General features: G+C 47.6%; 1 long non-coding RNA gene across 1 annotated transcript; it reads right to left on the bottom strand.

Moving 5' to 3' along the window:
• Positions 1-1432: 1432 nt before the first annotated feature.
• On the bottom strand, positions 1433-5016 carry LOC125543909. Its single transcript, XR_007299031.1, has 2 exons — positions 4635-5016; positions 1433-1845 (listed from the first exon to the last, which is right to left on the bottom strand). It is a non-coding gene; the product is annotated as an uncharacterized LOC125543909 (long non-coding RNA).
• Between the last annotated feature and the right edge of the window lie 14530 nt (positions 5017-19546).

The following is a 19546-nucleotide window of genomic DNA, read 5'->3' as shown; positions in this document are numbered from 1 at the left end:
GCTCAACTCCTATCGCCGCCTTGGTTGAAGGGATAGTCCCATGCTCAACCTCCTCATCCATAACGCCTCTAAAGATGAATGTTGTAGGATGTGGCAAAACATCACTCTCCTCCGAGATCAAAGAGAAGGTCTCATGTGCGCTCGGGTAGCTTGACTCGGAGTATGAGTCCAATATGGGCATCGTCTTCATGTTGTTGAAGTGGTTCATACTCGCCGCCGTGGTCGAAGGGGATGGCCCTTGCTCAACCGTCTTGTCGCCGTCTTGTTGTTGGAGGCCCATATGATGTGGCACCTCGTAGCTCGTCTCCATGACCGAAGAGAAATTCCCATGCTCGGCCATCTTTCTTGAGGGGCTTCCGAAGATGGAAGTGTCACCCTCGCTTGTAGGTGGTCGCCTTATTGTTGAAGATGTCAATGTAGGCAAACTCATGGGAAGTAGGCGAAGATGTCGTACGTCCAAAGGCGAAGATGCCTTGATAGCACTTGGCGAAGATGCCGAAGTGGTGGTGGTAGTAGCCGTAGCGTCCTCTTGGTGGTGCTTGTCTTGTGGTCTTCTCTTGTACTCATGAAGTTTGGTCGTAGCTTGATGTAGAGCTTGTTGGGACTTGTAGGTAGGCGCATCTCGAGCATCTTCATGTTGATGGTGTCATTGTCGTACTTGAGCTCGTAGTAGATGCCGTTCATCGTCATCATGCACATGTTGCTTGGAGGTGACTTTCCCTTCATGACGATGTGGATCACGAATGTGATGATGGTTACCATGGAGACGTGGACGTGGACGATTTGAGCTTGCATCGCATGGGCGCTCTGAAGATGATCGACTTTCTCGCCATCGCCTTGAGGATGATGAAGGGGAAGAATGGTTGATCAACAAGGTTCGAATCTCCTCCATCCTTCCATCTTCCTCCTCCTTTTGTGCGGAAAGCTTGTTGTCGAGGTAGTCTCTTGTACGTAGCTCGGAGTGTCGCATGTCGATGGCGAGGTTGTCAATGTGCTCTCGCAATCTTGATTGTGCACCTTGCATTTGTCGTTGTAGATCAAAGATGGACGCTTTGATGATGTAGTTGTTCGCGCCGTCGTTGTTGTGAAAGACCGGAGATGAAATGCCTTGCCTATTCATCACAAGACTCGAGCAAATATGAGTGGAAGAAAGAGAAGAACTATACCAAATGTACCTTTGACCGATGTTGAAAATGGATCATTGATCACTCAATGATGTAACAAGGAAATAGCACAATTGGTACCGATCTTGTTGATTTCTCACACCTACACAAATAAGGCTTATAGTGGAGCTTGGCGAGGATAGTGACACAAAAATTTGATGCAAAATGTTAGCAAGAGTCAATAATGTTGAAAGAGATTCAAAAATTCGCAAGTGAAACAAATAGACCAATAGCAATGAATGGCACACGGAAACGCACACACGGATAGATAAATGGGATCGTGTAACCAAGTGTGACGTCGTCGATTCAATCGTACACTAATTATACACGCAAATGTGTACAATCAAGATCAAGGATTCACGGGGAGATATCACAACACAACTCTAGACATAAATTAAAATAATAAAAACTTTATATTACAAGCCAGGGGCCTCGAGGGCTCGAATACATAAGCTCAAAAACACAAGAGTCAGCGGAAGCAACAATATCTAAGCACAGACATGAGTTAGACAAGTTTGCCTTAAGAAGGCTAGCACAAAAGCAACATCGATCGAAAAGGCAAGGCATCCTGCCTGGGAGCCTCCTAACTACTCCTGGTCGTCGGCGGTCTTCACGTAGTAGTAGGCACCGTCGGGGTAGTAGCAGTCGTCAAAGGTGGAATCTGGCTCCTGGACTCCGACATCTGGTTGCATCAACCGGAAAGAAGAAGAAAGGGGGAAAAGGGGGAGCAAAGCAACCGTGAGTACTCATCCAAAGTACTCGCAAGCAAGGATCTACACTACATATGCATCGATATCAATGGAAAGGGTTGTATCTGTGGACTGGACTGCAGAATGCCAGAAAAGAAGGGGAAAGCCTAGCCTATCAAAGACTAGCATCTTCTGGAAACCACCATCTTGCAGCAACTGGAGGGAGTAGAGTAGCATAAAGTAAAGTAGTAGAAGTGTTATCAACCTCGGCCAGAGATCCTTTCTCGACTCCCTGCCAGAAAGCAATCCCAAAGCCATACTATCTAGTTCTCATCATAATCCAATTCTCATCACAAGTATCCAGTTATAGTTGTATCAATCGGGATACAACTCTAAGTGTCCGTTACCATAGGACAGGCTATCGATAGATGTTTTCTTCCCTGCAGGGGTGCACCAACTTACCCACCACGCTCGATTAACTCCGGCCGGACACACTTTCCTGGGTCATGCCCGGCCTCGGCCAAACAATACGCCGCAACCCGACCTAGGCTTAATAGAGAGGTCAGCACGCCGGACTAAACCTATGCCCCCAGGGGTCATGGGCCATCTCCCCACAGACTCCTGCACGTTGCGTGGGCGGCCGGTGAGCAGACCTAGCTACCTCCTTCAACAAGGCAGGTGCTTACGCAGTCCAACCCGGCGCGCGCCACTCAATCGCTGACGTCTATTAAGCTTCGGCTGATGTATACGACATAGAACGCCCATACTATGCCCACGTGATGGTTAGTGCTATCAGGCCAGAGGCCCCTCGGATCAAATATTCAAATCGTAGTGGATTAGGAACGCGCGATAACAAGCAGAGACTCACGAAAGATGTGACCCCGTTGCCCCGTCTCGAGGACTTGCGGCAAGGGCTAGGAATGCCCGGCCACACCTCGTAATTATCTCGCGGGCACCCTCCAGGTCAACCCGTCTCCGCATCACTCGCGGGTACCCCTCAGGGTCGACCCGCCTTTCCAAGTAACAGTGGTAAAGTCCAAGTATCCATGTGTCCAAACATCAAAGGGAAAACCCGAGGAGTCACCCTCGGTGAATTCCATTCGAGGTAATCATCAAGGTGAACGTAAGAGGAATCACCCCCGAGGTTCACACTTGAGGGGTTGCACGACAGAGTCGTATCGGAAGTGGTTAAGGCGGAATCACCCTCGATGACCACGACCGAATAGCTACACTACGGAGTTAACATCAGAGGTGATGTAGAGGTCTCACCCTCGACACTCGATAGTAACCCAGTAGTGTCGAGCAACTAAGGGGAAAGTGATGTGCGGTGTCGGGGCCTGGTCTTCGATCCCGTTGATCGGGTCTTCAAAGATGAAGCAGGGGCAACAAGGACATGATGGGGGTCACTGATGTATCACTAACCAACCTATACTAAGCAGTTTAGGATAAGCAGGTAGGTAACAATAAGCAGGTTACAAATGCAGGCTATGCATCAGAATAGGAGCAATCAATTACAGTAGTAAAATCTAATACAATCATGAGAGAATGAAATGGACGATATCGGGATGATCAAAGGGGGGGCTTGCGTGGTTGCTCTGGCAAGGAGGAAGGTCGTCGGTGACGTAGTCGATCACAGCGGCATGGGCAGCCGCCCACGGGGTCAATCGAAGAGAAGAGGGGGAGAACCAGTAAATACATAGCAAGCAAGTGCATAACAGGAAAACAGACATAGCTAGACGTGTTCTAACGCGGTGCTACACGATACCGGCGAAGGGGGATAACATCCGGGAAAGTTTTCCCGGTTCCGGACCTGCGTCAAATAGATGACCGGAGGGGAAATGTTCCATGTTCGCTATGCTTGGGACATATGGCGGGCGAACGGACCACGTATTTGGATTCGTCTCGTTGTTCTGAGCAACTTTCATGTATATTACTTTTTCATTCAAAATACGGATTATTTTATATGATTTTTCAAAGTTTATTTGAATTTATGGAATTATTATATTTAGCTTAAACCGAATTGACTAAATCAATTTTGACTAGTCAAAGGGCAGTTGTGGCTCACATGTCATAGATTATTTACCTAAACAAATAAATAAACCGAACTTATTTAAAGGGGCTTACATGTCATCTGCTAGTATTAGACTAACTTAGCAGAACGCACGCACCTAGTAGTACTAATCTAAGCAAGGGCCTTGCCTAGCCCAGCCGGCCACAGTACGCACGGCGCACTCACACACCACGCTGCACACACACCACACCACGCTGCTCACAGCACACACGGGCGCACACGGCCATGTCCAGCTGCACGGACACACACTATGCAGAACACACACACACTACACTCACAGCTCGGCCATGCCCGGCCGTAGCAGCGGCGGCAGCGAGCAGCGGCATCGACAGACAGTATCGGCAGCAACAGGAGCGACGCAGCAGGCGGCGGCGGCAGCGGCAAACAGCAGCGACGGCACAAGGGGCAGCCAGCAGCAGTACAAGCAGCAAGCAGTGGCAGTAGAGCGGCAGTGTAGGCGTAGGCGGGCACGGACGGCCAGGTGCGCGGCGGTAGAAGGAGCAGTAGCAGCTAGCGCGGGCAGAGGAGCAACGACACAACAGCAACAGCATCATAGCGGCAGTAGCATCAGCAAGCAACATAGCGGCAGTAGCAGCAGCAAAGCAGCAGCATGAGCGCATACGCGGACGCCGAGATTCGGCCATGACGGAGGGTGGCGTGCACGGGTACAAATCGAAGCGGAGACATGGGGGAATCGAAGGGGATGCTCACCCTGGTGTTTGTGGTTGAGGTCAGCGAGCGCGGGGTGGCCGGGATGCGTCGAATTTGATGACGAGAGACGGCGGTCGTGGCGAGGAGACGACGACGATGCAGAGCGTATGGGCCGCCTCGACTCGGTTTGGTGCTCAGGACGGACGAAGCAGGCCACACCGGACCTCCTTGATGTGCTGCCGAGCGACGAAAACGACGGTGGCCGTGATGATGACGGCGACGGCTAGGTGGGGCGGAGGAGGACGACGAGGCCGAGCGCGAGGGAGGGAGATGGGGGCGAGAGGAGGAGGGCGCTAGGGTTTCGGGGAGGCGACCGGGGGGGCTTTGTAGGCAGGGGCAGGGGACGGATGGCCGCCACGCACGGCCATCGCCGGCGGATGGACAAGCGGGGGTGGGCTGGGTATTTTGTGTAGCTAGCTGGGCCAAATGCCCAGTAGCACCTCTCTCTTTTCTGCTTCCTATTTTTTTATAACTCTGTTTTGCATATTAATTTGTTAGCAAAACAGTTTTATAAAAAGTGTAGATGGCCACATAATTAGTATTGCAATATTTTGAGACCACACACATTGTTTCACATCATTTGGAAAATTATAAATATTTGCTTATTTTGAAAAAGCCAATTTAAAAGCTTTGGACCACTTATTAATTTCCTAGGAATTTGAGTCAAACCAAGTTGGTTTCAACATGATAAATATCTGGGGATTATTTGCAACATCACAAACATTTTTGTTTGTATGACAGAAGAAGTAAATATTCGACTTGTATTTCAAATGGAATTGGGTTTTGATTTTCATCAAGTGGCGATTTAGTCTGAAAAACATGATGACATGGTATCATTAAAGGGGAGATCACCGTAGCATGATTCTCGGGGTGTTACACCAAGGATGAGCACAAAATGTGAAATCCATGAAAAACGCTCATGTTGCACAACTCTAAAGAGACGCTGACACGATTGCTCAATAGGCGGATATGAAACTTGTGCACAACCTATAATATGCAAAATGTATGAACTTTCTATCCCAAGTATGCTATGTATGTATGGTTCCCGATGTTTCTCTCAAGATGATCGGATATGAAAATCTTATGTGCAATGTGGTATTATGCTATGGCACTTGATTACAAGCTTCTTTGCTCTTTCTCTTTTGCTTAAAAGCTTATTCTTTTTTATATTTTTTGTATGTGTATGGCCATTTTTGCACAATGCACAAATCAAGATAGTAATTGTGTATATACGGGAACAATCTTGTGACACAAGAGATGATATGACGATACCAAGATGGTATGGTGTGTATGTATGCAATGGAAGATATAGATCACTAATGTGCACAAATAACGTTGCCGGCAATACTCAATGGCTAGTCTCGATAGGCAAGTGACACAAAATGGGCTAGGAGTTGTCAATGCAGTGGCAAGGGAATATACAATGGAGGGATACCATGATACCAAGATGATATGGAGGTTACCGTCCGTGGCGATGATGAGTGGCGGTGTTCTTGATGTAGATACCAAGATGATGTAGACTCGTCCCTAAGTAGCCGAAACACCTTAGGAAACGAAAAAACCGCGAACTCAAAATCTCAAATGTCAAACGGTGGTAGCAGAAAGCGGTGGTGGTTTCGCGAAAGCTCAAAGGGATTGTGGAAATGCAATGATGGGTTTTGGAGTAAGCAATGCGAAAGTGGAGGTTATGGTAGTTGACTATATATGGTGTCGGAGTTGAAATCACGGTCCCTAAGTAGCCGAAACACCTTAGGAGACACAACACATAACACAAACAAAATTGGGTTAAGTTGGAGTGGTGAAAGTGTATGGTGGGCAAGGTTATGCGGTAGTTATGGTGGTGGTTGATGAAGAAGAAAGCATCCCTAAGTAGCCGAAACACCTTAGGAGACACAAATCACTACTCAAACAACCTCAAATGCAATGGGGATCAAAATTGGTTAGGTTGCGAAAGTCGTTGGTGGTTATGCGGATGATATGGTGGAAGCCCTAGGCAAAGATGCCAAAGTTACAAAAAATGATGGTGTCAAAAGGTGGTGAAACCAAGGTGAGGACCTCGGGCATGTCGATAGCTTCAAAACGAGCCAAAGAACACTCAAATCAGAGTTCGGAGCGAAAAGTTGCGATGAAAACGATGAAGAAGGCTGATGCTGAAATTTTGTGTAATGTTTCGGGTTAGGCCGGAAGTTCCGGGCTCCGAAAGTTTAGGGGGGTGGCCGGAAGTTTCGGTGGTCGCGGAAAAAGTGCGGGGAGTCTGGGGGTTTTTGGGGTAAACTTTCTGTTTAGTCCGGGAGTTCCGGGGTAAGGACGGAAGTTCTGTGGGAGTCCGGAAGTTCCGAGGGTCGTGGAATTTCTTCCGAGACGAACCCTAAATTCCAGATACTTGATTTTCAGGGTCAAAATTAGGACTATTTCATGGATGGAAATGGGGGAAAAGATGGGGAAGGCTAGATCCACTTGAGACACAACGAATCCATGGATCAAAATCAACAAAACATCATCCAAACCAACAAATCACAAAAAAAATTAGGGGCTATATTTGGTGGGGATTTTTGAATTTAGGTCAAAATCAAGCAAAACAAGGCTATAAAACAAAGAGGAAAGCTCCGAAATCGTGATCAACGTGGCTCATGATACCAAGATGATGTAGGGTAGAACCCTATACGCCCGATATTTCACGAAAGGAGCGGATCCCGCGAAGAACACGAAGAACACGAGGGGAAACACGGGGGGAAATACGAGAGGAAATCACTCAAACCAACAAGCACTACTACAGGATGCTGCTAACGTGACACTATGATCAGAGACCCTTCGAAGAAACTGTGTGCGATGCAATAATCGCAAACGGTGGTGTAAAACAACCTCAAAAAAAGGTGCAAAACATTTGCGATGGCGAAGCCATCAAACACGGTTCAAATTTAAGTTGTGTGTGCGATCCAGGGCATACTGTTCAGTCCAATGAACTGTTTTCCAATGAGGCGAAACAAAAGAAACGGGCAGCCTGATGAAGGCGTGTGTGATATAGAGCATACGGTTCACTCAGATGAACTATTTGTGATTAGGCAACACAAAAGAAACGGTCAGTGTGTGTGATTGAGGACATATGCTTCAGAAGGATTAACTATTTGCGATTAGGCAACAGAACAGGAATGGGTCAGCCAGATCAAAGTGTCTGCGATTGATGGCATACACTTCACATGGATGAACTGTTTGCGATTAGCCACAACAAACTGAAACAGTTAGATAGATTAATATGTGTGCGCTAGACGGGCACACACATTCTAATTAAAAGAAGCGTGCGCGATGGTAATAACGAGCGTGCTGCTACCTCTTGAGCATGTGTTGGTTTTTCCCTTGAAGAGGAAAGAGTGATGCAGCAAAGTAGCGTAAGTATTTCCCCCGATTTTTGAGAACCAAGGTATCAATCTAGTAGGAGATACCACGCAAGTCACCTAGTACCTGCACAAACAATTAAAAACCTCGCAACCAACGCGATAAAGGGGTTGTCAATCCCTTCGCGGTCACTTACGAAAGTGAGATCCGATAAAGATAATAAGATAAATATTTTTGGTATTTTTGTTGTATAGATTGCGAAATAGTAAACAAGATGCGATATAAATAAAACAGATGTAATATAATAAGGAAGAGACCCTGGGGCCATAGGTTTCACTAGTGGCTTCTCTCATGATAGCAAGTATTACGGTGGGTGAACAAATTACTGCCAAGCAATTGATAGAAGAGCGCATAGTTATGAGAATATCTAGGCAATGATTATGAAATATAGGCATCACGCCCGTGTTAAGTAGACCGAAACGATTCTGCATCTACTACTATTACTCCACACATCGACCGCTATCCAGCATGCATCTAGAGTATTAAGTTCATAAGAACAGAGTAACACATTAGGCAAGATGACATGATGTAGAGGGATAAACTCAGGCAATATGATATAAACCCCATTTTTTATCCTCGATGGCAACAATACAATACGTGCCTTGCTGCCCCTACTATCACTGGGAAAGGACACCGCAAGATTGAACCCAAAGCTAAGCACTTCTCCCATTGCAAGAAAGATCAATCTAGTAGGAAAAACTAAACCGATATTTCGAAGAAACTTGCAAAGATATCAAATCATGCATATAAAAATTCAGAGAAGAACCAAATATTGTTCATAGATAAACTTTATCATAAATCCACAATTCATCGGATCTCCACAAACACACCACAAAAAATATTACATCGAATAGATCTTCAAGAACACCGAGAAGAACTTTGTATTGAGAACCAAAGAGAGAGAAGAAGCCATCTAGCTAATAACTATGGACCGAAGGTCTGTGGTAAACTACTCACACATCATCGGAGAGGCTATGGTGTTGATGTAGAAGCCCTCCATGATCGAATCCCCATCCGACAGATCACCGGAAAAGGCCTCAGATGAGATCTCACAGGTACAGAAGGTTACGGCGGTGGAAAAGTGGTTTCGTGGCTCCCCTGGATGTTTATAGGGTATAAGAGTATATATAGGCGAAAGAAGTATGTCGGTGGAGCTATGAGGGGCCCACGAGGGTCCTCCTGCCTCGTGGCTGCCTCGTTGCGTCTCTGACTTCCACTCCAAGTCTCTTGGATTGCGTTTGTTCCAAGAAAGATCCTTGCGAAGATTTCGTTTTGTTTGGATTCCGTTTGATATTCCTTTTCTGCGAAACACTGAAATATGCAAAAAGCCAGAAAATGGCACTAGGCCTCCGGTTAATAGGTTAGTCTCAAAAATAATATAAAAGTGCATATTAAAGCCCATTAAACATCCAAAACAGATAATATAATAGCATGGAACAATAAAAAATTATAGATACGTTGGAGACGTATCAGCATCCCCTAGTTTAATTCCTGCTCGTCCTCGAGTAGATAAATGATAAAAACATAATTTTTGATGTGAAATGCTTCCTAACATAATTTTCAATGTAATTTTTTTATTGTGGCATGAATATTCAGATCCGAACGATTCAAGACAAAAGTTTAATATTGACATAAAAATAATAAATACTTCAAGCATACTAACCAAGCAATTATGTCTTCTCAAAATAACATAGCCAAAGAAATATCATCCCTACAAAATCATATAGTTTGGCCATGCTTCATTTTCGTCACACAAAATGCTTCCATCATGCACAACCCCGATGACAAGCCAATCAATTGTTTCATATTTTAGTATTCTCAAACTTTTTCAACTTTCACGCAATACATGAGTGCGAGCCATGGACATAGCACTATAGGTGGAACAGAATATGATGATGGAGGTTGTGTGGAGAAGACAAAAAAGAGAAAGTCTCACATCGACGCGGCTAATCAACAGGCTATGGAGATTCCTATCAATTGATGTCAATGCGAGGAGTAGGGATTGCCATGTAACGGATGCACTAGAGCTATAAATGTATGAAAGCTAAACAAAAAAATTAAGTGGGTGTGCATCCAACTTGCTTGCTCACGCAGACCTAGGGCATTTTGAGGAAGCCCATTGTTGGAACAAGCCAAGTTCTATAATGAAAATTCCCACTAGTATATGAAAGTGACAAAATAAGAGACTCTCTATCATGAAGATCATGGTGCTACTTTGAAGCACAAGTGTGGAAAAGGATAGTAACATTGTCCCTTCTCTCTTTTTCTCATTTTTTTGGCCTTCTCTTTTTTTAGCCTTTCTCCTTTTTTTTATTTCCTCACACGGGACAATGCTCTAATAATGATGATAATCACACTTCTATTTATTTACAACTAAAAAATTACAACTTGATACTAGAACAAAATATGACTCTATATGAATGCCTCCGGCGGTGTACCGGGATGTGCAATGATTCAAGAGTGACATGTATAAAGCGGTGGCTTTGCCACAAATACGATGTCAACTACATGATCATGCAAGGCAATATGGCAATGATGAAGCGTGTCATAATAAGCTAAACGGTGGAAAGTTGCATGGCAATATATCTCGGAATGGCTATGGAAATGCCATAATAGGTAGGTATGGTGGTTGTTTTGAAGAAGATATAAGGAGGCTTATGTGTGATAGAGCGTATCATATCACGGGGTTTGGATGCACCGACGAAGTTTGCACCAACTCTCGAGGTGAGAAAGGGCAATGCACGGTACCGAAGAGGCTAGTAATGATGGAAGGGTGAGAGTGCATATAATCCATGGACTCAACATTAGTCATAAAGAACTCACATACTTATTGCAAAAATCTACAAGTCATCAAAACCAAGCACTATGCACATGCTCCTAGGGGGATAGATTGGTAGGAAAAGATCATCGCTTGTCCCCGACCGCCACTCATAAGAAGGACAATCAAAGAAACACCTCATGCTTCAAATTTGTTACATAACGGTTACCATACGTGCATGCTACGGGACTTGCAAACCTCAACACAAGTATTTCTAAAATTCACAAATACTCAACTATCATGACTCTAATATCACCATCTTCATATCTCAAAACAATCATCAAGTATCAAACTTCTCATAGTATTCAATGCACTTTATATGAAAGTTTTTATTATACCCATCTTGGATGCCTATCATATTAGGACTAATTTCATAACCAAAGCAAATTACCATACTATTCTAAAAGACTCTCAAAATAATATAAGTGAAGCATGAGAGATCAATAATTTCTATAAAATAAAACTATCGCCGTGCTCTAAAAAGATATAAGTGAAGCACTAGAGCAAAATTATTTAGCTCAAAAGATATAAGTGAAGCACATAGAGTATTCTAATAAATTCTGATTTATGTGTGTCTCTCCCAAAAGGAGTGTACAACAAGAATGATTGTGGTAAACTAAAAAGCAAAGACTCAAAGCATACAAGACGCTCCAAGCAAAACACATATCATGTGGTGAATAAAAATATAGTCTCAAGTAAAGTTGCCGATAGATGAAGACGAAAGAGGGGATGCCTTCCGGGGCATCCCCAAGCTTAGGCTTTTGGTTGTCCTTGAATTTTACCTTGGGATGCCTTGGAAATCCCCAAGCTTAGGCTCTTGCCACTCCTTGTTCCAAAATCCATCAAATCTTTACCCAAAAACTTGAAAACTTCACAACACAAAACTTAACAGAAAATCTCATGAACTCCGTTAGTATAAGAAAATAAACCACCACTCTAAGGTAATGTAATGAACTCATTCTTTATTTATATTGGTGTTAAACCTACTGTATTCTAACTTCTCTATGGTTTATACCCCCCGATACTAGCCATAGATTCATCAAAATAAGCAAACAACACACGAAAAACAGAATCTGTCAAAAACATAACAGTCTGTAGCAATCTGGAGGTTTCGAATACTTCTATAACTCCAAAAATTCTGAAAAATTAGGAAGACCTAAGTAATTTGTATATTGATCTACTGCAGTCGGAATTGGTATTTTAGCGCTCTCTGACAAAAAAATAAAATTATTTTCGTGAGCGCATACTTTCTGTTTTTATCAGCAAGATCAAACAACAATCACCCAAGAAGATCCTAAAGGCTTTACTTGGCACAAACACTAATTAAAATATAAAAAACACAATCATAATAAAGGATAGATGATTTATTTATTACTAAACAAGAACAAAAAGCAAGGAACAAAAATAAAATTGGGTTGCCTCCCAACTAGCGCTATTGTTTAACGCCCCTAGCTAGGCATTGAGGTTTCAATGATGCTCACATGAAAGACAAGAATTGAAGCATAAAGAGAGCATCATAAAACATGTGACAAACACACTTAAGTCTAACATACTTCCTATGCATAGGCATCTTATAAGCAAACAAATTATCAAGGCAAGCAAAAACTAGAATATGCAAGGAAGAAGAAAGAAACAATAACAATCTCAACATAACGAGAGGTAATTTTGTAACATGAAAATTTCTACAACCATATTTTCCTCTCTCATAATAATTACATGTAGGATCATAATGAAATTCAACAATATAACTATCACATAAAATTTTCTCTTCATGATCCACATGCATGCAAAGTTGACACTCTTTCGAAATAGTGGGATTATTATAGAATAAAGTCATGACCTCTCCGAACCCACTTTTATCAAAAAATTCACAAGATTGAATATTCTCCAAATATGTGGGATCTAAAGTCGACACTGTTCCAAACCCACTTTCAATATCATTGCAAACATTATTATCAATCTCATATTCATCATGGGATTTAAATAAATTTTCAAGATCATAAGAAGAATCAACCCAATCATGATCATTGCAACAAGTAGAGGACATAGCAAAACTAGCATCCCCAAGCTTAGGGTTTTGTATATTATTAGCACAATTGACATTAATAGAATTTATAATAACATCATTGCAATCATGCTTTTCATTCAAAGATCTACCATGAATCACTTCATAAAGTACTTCATCACAATTTTCAGATTCACGGATTTCAAGCAAAACCTCATAAAGATAATCTAGTGCACACAACTCACTAGCAATTGGTTCATCATAATTGGATGTCTTAAAAAGATTAGCAAGTGGATGAGGATCCATAAACTTTTAGCAAGCAAAGATGCAAGCAAAAAGAAGGCACATGGTAACACAAGCAAACAAAAGATCGAACGGAAGAGGGGCGAAGAAAAAGGCGAAGGTTTTCGAAAATCGTTTTAGAAGTGGGGAGAGGAAAACGAGAGGTTAATGGCAAACAATGTAATGTGAAGGAGAAGAGTTTATGATGGGTACTTAGTATGTCTTGACTTGATGTAGATCTCCGTGGCAACGGCGCCAGAAATCCTTCTTGCTACCTCTTGAGCATGCGTTGGTTTTTCCCTTGAAGAGGAAAGAGTGATGCAGCAAAGTAGCGTAAGTATTTCCCTCAGTTTTTGAGAACCAAGGTATCAATCCAGTAGGAGATACCACACAAGTCACCTAGTACCTCTACAAACAATTAAGAACCTCGCAACCAATGCGATAAAGGGGTTGTCAATCCCTTCACGGTCACTTACGAAAGTGAGATCTGATAAAGATAATAAGATAAATATTTTTGGTATTTTTGTTGTATAGATTGCAAAATAGTAAACGAGATGCGATATAAATAAAAGATATGCAATATAATAAGGAAGAGACCCGGGGGCCATAGGTTTTACTAGTGGCTTCTCTCATGATAGCAAGTATTATGGTGGGTGAACAAATTACTGCCGAGCAATTGATAGAAGAGCGCGTAGTTATGATAATATCTAGGCAATGATTATGAAATATAAGCATCATGTCCGTGTTAAGTAGACCAAAACGATTCTGCATCTACTACTATTACCCCACACATCGACTGCTATCATGCATGCATATAGAGTATTAAGTTCATAAGAATAGAGTAACACATTAGGCAAGATGACATGATATAGAGGGATAAAATCAAGCAATATGATATAAACTCCATCTTTTTATCCTCAATGGCAACAATACAATACGTGCCTTGCTGCCCTACTGTCACTCGGAAAGGACACAACAAGATTGAACCCAAAGCTAAGCACTTCTCCCATTGCAAGAAAGATCAATCTTGTAGGAAAAACTAAACCGATAATTCGAAGAGACTTGCAAAGATATCAAATCATGCATATAAGAATTCAGAGAAGAACCAAATATTGTTCATAGATAAACTTGGTCATAAATCCACAATTCATCGGATCTCGGCAAACACACCGCAAAAGTATTACATCGAATAGATCTCCAAAAACATCGAGGAGAACTTTGTATTGAGAACCAAAGAGAGAGAAGAAGCCATCTAGCTAATAACTATGGACCCGAAGGTCCGTGGTAAACTACTCACACATCATCGGAGAGGCTATGGTGTTGATGTAGAAGCCCTCCCTGATCGAATCCCCCTCTAGCAGATCGCCGAAAAAGGCTCCAAATGGGATCTCATGGGTACAGAAGGTTACGGCGGTGTAAAAGTGGTTTCATGGCTCCCCTGGATGTTTTTAGGGTATAAGAGTATATATAGGTGAAAGAAGTATGTCGGTGGAGCTACGAGGGGCCCACGAGGGTGGGGGCGCGCCTACCCCCCTGGGCGCGCCCTCCTACCTCGTGGCCGCCTCGTTGTGTCTCTGACTTCCACTCCAAGTCTCCTGAATTGCGTTTGTTCCAAGAAAGATCCTCGCGAAGGTTTCATTACATTTGAATTCCGTTTGATATTCCTTTTCTGGGAAACACTGAAATAGACAAAAAACAGAAACTGGCACTGGGCCTCCGGTTAATAGGCTAGTCCCAAAAATAATATAAAAGTGCATATTAAAGCCCATTAAACATCTAAAACAGATAATATAATAGCATGGAACAATAAAAAATTATAGATACGTTGGAGACGTATCACGCGCATGGTTGTTGCAACAAGACATGTGCTGACATTGCCTATTGCGATGTACCCTATGGTGCAAACGCCACATACGCGGCCGAGAAGGCATACGTGCCCATGTTACGTCTTCCGGGAATAGTGCCGCACTTATAACCACTAGTAAATTTTGAGCATGCATCCCGTCACAATTTTTTTAGAAGAATAGGAAGGGCGCATCCTGTCACATTTCAAATTGCAAACCTGTTCACACCGATCAAAATCTAAACGGTTTCCCACTTAGGAGCGTATTACTACTCGATTATAAATACTACTACTCCAAGATGATTGCACGTTCCTCTTCAACTCATCATCCACAAAAACAAACAAGTCATTCATCATCATTCCCTTGCGTCTGCCATGGCCAGCGTGAGTTCTGGGTCGAGAGATTGCCACCAGGGAGAGGCGAGCCTAGAAGCGGAAGCACGAGAGATGTCCCGTCTCGCCGTGAAAGCACCCAACATGTCCCGCCGCACGGCCTTTGTCGGAGTAAATAGCCATGGGTAGCCTAGCCGGCTTCCCCTGGCCCTTCTGAAAAAATTACGAGCCCGTCCGGCTCTCAAGAATCCAAGACATGGGGCCGCCTTCCCCTTGCTGGCTGTCACCCAGGACGGCTTTCGGAAGGCGGCCCGACTTTAGCCCTCATGAAGAAAGCCATGGGAGGGCCGACTTCGAGAAGCCGGCCGCGAGAAGGCCGACTCCAAGAAGCCGGCTCCCATAAACCTTTGAGACCGTACCCTCAAAGTTTGCATCCACCTAGCGGCGATGTGACTGGGCGTGGCTACAGTGAAGCCTGCCACCCCCGAATCCCGGAGCACGCCTGGCACAGTGCGCCGTACGGAGTGGGCATGACCCGTCCGGTGCGGCACTGTTGCCATGTTGACCCTGATGTCACCCACGACGGGCCGCCAGCGCGGCTCATGGGCGGTGGGCCCCTTCGGGCAGAGAGACACCCGAAGGCGGCCACGCCTCCCCCAGTCGGCCCAAGACAGAGCCGGCTCCCCGCAGCCGGCTTGCCGGCTCCCTCGAAGAAGACGCCCCATTAAGGAGACAAGACGCGGTGAGGCTACAGCGATCGCCCGCCGGGCGGCGGCACTGTAGCCACGCCTACCTCGACGAAGCCCACGTCACCAAGATAGAGCAACAGTAACCAGCCGTCGACCAGGTCCTGGACAGTGGGGCCTGCCTGTCGACCAAGGGGCCGGCAGCCGGCGGGACCCATCAGTCGGCGGGCCCCAGCAGCCGGCGTAGAAGCCGGCGAGCGCAGTCACAGACGGCTGGGCCCCGCGCCCAGTCGGATTATCATTGTACCCCCGGGGGGTAGGCCTATATAAACCCCCCGGGGCGCCCATGCAAAGGGTTGGACCCCCAGCTAGTTTTAGACACCACACAAGGAGAAGAAGCAAGCTAGCCGTGCCCTTCTTCCTCCTCCCACCGAACAGCTCAAGGAGCATTGTGTAGCTATTTGTCCATCTAGTGATCATGCGGAGACCCCGCAGAGCAGCAGTAGGGGTGTTATCTCCACGGAGAGCCCCGAAGCTGGGTAAGATTCGCCGGCGTGCATGTCTTCGCCTCATCCCATTTTCAGGCACCGGCGACGTCTTACTGGCTCCCACAATGATAAGCCACCCGTTGGCATATGTCGCACCTACCACCCGACATTTGGCGCCCACCATGGGGCTAGGTGCACCGTCGTCCGGAGACCTGTTCTGGACGGGAACCCTCTTCCTCCCCAGCGAGCGTAGCCAGCCCGGCACGCCTGATGGCGCTTGCCACGACGCGCTGCAAGGCGTCACCAGCATCTGCGCGGCGAGCAGCCTCGCCAATCTCCTCGATGAAACCCTCATCTCTGACGAGCTCGCCTCCGATGCGGGCACCGACCGCCTCGCCAACCTCCTCGGCCAGCTCCATGTCTCTAGCGAGCCCACTGTGGATCTGGAGTCGGTTGGCTCCACTGACCCGATGCCTGTCGACTCCGACACGGCCTCCTTCGACACCTTCCCCACCAACGTCGCGATCTACAACGCCCCGCTTCCTTGGACCGACGGCCGCAATACTGTCACCACCGAAGTGATGGTCGTCGGCCACGGCGGCCTGACCGACGAGAGCGCCCACGACGCCCCGCACGTGGCGGACCATGACTTGTCCACCCCCCTCCCGGCTGATGCCGACGACGAAGCACTGGAGGCGCGCCGCCTCGCCCTCCTCGCAGAGGGCCGGAGGCTGGCTTCCGTGAGACGCCTCATTGAGGCCTACCAGCGCGAAGCTGACTGCGCCGCCTTCGGCACGCCGGCCCCGGGCGGGCCAAGCCGGGCCGGCATTGTCAAGCAACGCGGCGCCGTCATCGCCAACATGCTGGGAATCGACCGCCCGGTCTATGCCACTCCGCTCGAGAACTTGCGTGCCGCCCAGGCGGCCGTGGACGAGTTGGACGGCTTGGAAGCCGAAGAACTCCCCCACATGACCCGGCGCATCCAGCAACTGATTGATGCGGCCGCACGGTGGCACGAAGCCGATGCCTGCGCGGAAAGCCCTCCCCCGCGCCGAGATCACGGCGCGACGTCTCGGACACCGACTACGAGCAACGCCCGCGCGTGGCGCGAGAAAGAGCCGGCGGCCAGCTGAAGCCAGACCCGAATCTCCATCGAGCGAGACGCGGACGGCCATCCCCGCGCCATGGAATGGCGGGGCAACCCGCCTCCGCCTCGACCCCGTGGAGAGAGATATCCCACCCCGCCGCCAGTGGCGCACCCGACTCTCAGCGGCCGACTAGGTCGCCGCGAAGGAGTCGGCGAGAACGACGCCCGCCATCGGATCGACCGCCTGGCGCGATCCCTGGCGCTGGAAGAAGAAGACGATGTCGGCCCGCCTTGTTTCGGCCCCCGCATCCGCGACGAGCCTTTCCCCAAAGGGTTCTCGCTCCCAAGAGACACACCCAAGTACAACGGCTCCGTGAAGCCGGAAGATTGGTTGATCGACTACTCCACGGCGGTCAGCATAGCCAACGGCAACCGGCGCGTTGCCGTGAAGTACGTGCCCCTCATGCTGCAAGGCACGGCGCGGACCTGGCTCAACAGCCTCAAGCCTCTCAGCATCAATAGCTGGCTAGATTTCACCGAAGCTTTCATCCGCAACTTCACCAGCACCTACAAGCGGGCCCCCAAGCCCAGGCAGCTCTCCCTGTGCGTACAGGGCCCAGCGAGTCCACTCGCGACTACCTCACGCGTTGGGCCGAGCTCCGCAATTCTTGCGAGGGGGTGCACGAGGTGCAAGCCATCGAATACTTCACTGCCGGGTGCCGAGAAGGTACCCTCCTCAAGCACAAGCTCCTCTGCGACGAGCCGACTACCCTCGACGAGCTTCTGGACATAGCAGACAGATACGCCACCGCCGACTCTTCAATGAAGACCGAGCTCCGGGTAGATGCGTCCGGGAAAGTACTCAACCCGGCGCCCAACACGCCGGCAGGGGATTCTGGCTGACGCCCACACCCGAACGACCACAAGCGCAAGGGCCCTGCGCCGCCTCCCGCCAGTCGGCAGGTGGCCACGGTCGAAGACGCGCTGCCTGAAGGGCGACCCGCGCCCAAGAAGCCCAAGGGCGGCCGGCTGGCTTGGCAGCCGGCTTTCTCCTACGAGCAAACTCTCGACGCCCCGTGCAAATTCCATAGCGACGCGAAGCCATCCAACCACACAACCCGGAAGTGCCATTGGCTCACCCGAATATCTAAAGGCGAGGGGCTCGCGCCGCCTCCGCCTGCCGGCCCGCCGCCTCCGGCTCCGCCGCCTCCGGCCGCTCGGCCCGCAGTCGGAGCCGTGCATGACAAATTCCCCGACGAGCAAGCAACCTACATCGTCTTTACAAGCCAGCTCGAAGACCGGCGCGGCAAACGCCGAGAGCACCAGGAAGTCAGCGTGGTCGCTGCCAACCCCGCCGGACACATGCATTGGTCAGAAAAACCCATCAGCTGGAGCCGGGCCGACCATCCAGAGGTGATGCCGTCTCCCGGCTCTTATGCGTTGGTCCTGGAAGCCACCCTCGCGACAGACAGACGCGCTGCCCGCTTCTCCCGCGTGCTGATAGACGGCGGGAGCAGTATCAACATCTTGTACCGTGACACCCTGGAGAAGCTAAATGTCAAGACGAAGCAACTCATGCCTACTCGGACAGTGTTTCATGGCATCGTGCCCGGCTTGTCCTGCGCCCCCATTGGCAAGATCAAGATTGATGTACTCTTTGGGGACAAGGAGCATTTCCGCCGGGAAGCAATCTGGTTTGAAGTGGTGGACCTGGAGAGCCCCTACCACGCGTTGCTTGGCCGACCCGCCTTGGACAGGTTCATGGCAGTCCCCCACTATGCATACCTCAAGATGAAGATACCAAGTTCCAAGGGCGTCATCACCGTAGCCGGCGATTACAAGAAGTCTTCCGAGTGCGCTGCCGCCAGCAGCCGGCTGGCCGAGTCCCTTGTGATTGCCGAAGAGAAGAAGATGTTGGACCGGGTCGTGGCCATGGCCAGCAAACAAACGAACCAGTCCCCCAACCCCAAGGAGTAT

Source organism: Triticum urartu, chromosome 3 (genome assembly GCF_003073215.2).
Source record: "Triticum urartu cultivar G1812 chromosome 3, Tu2.1, whole genome shotgun sequence".
In the NCBI taxonomy this organism is placed as follows: domain Eukaryota; kingdom Viridiplantae; phylum Streptophyta; class Magnoliopsida; order Poales; family Poaceae; genus Triticum; species Triticum urartu.
Note: the sequence above shows the minus strand (reverse complement) of the source record. Positions and strands in the feature narration are given on the sequence as shown.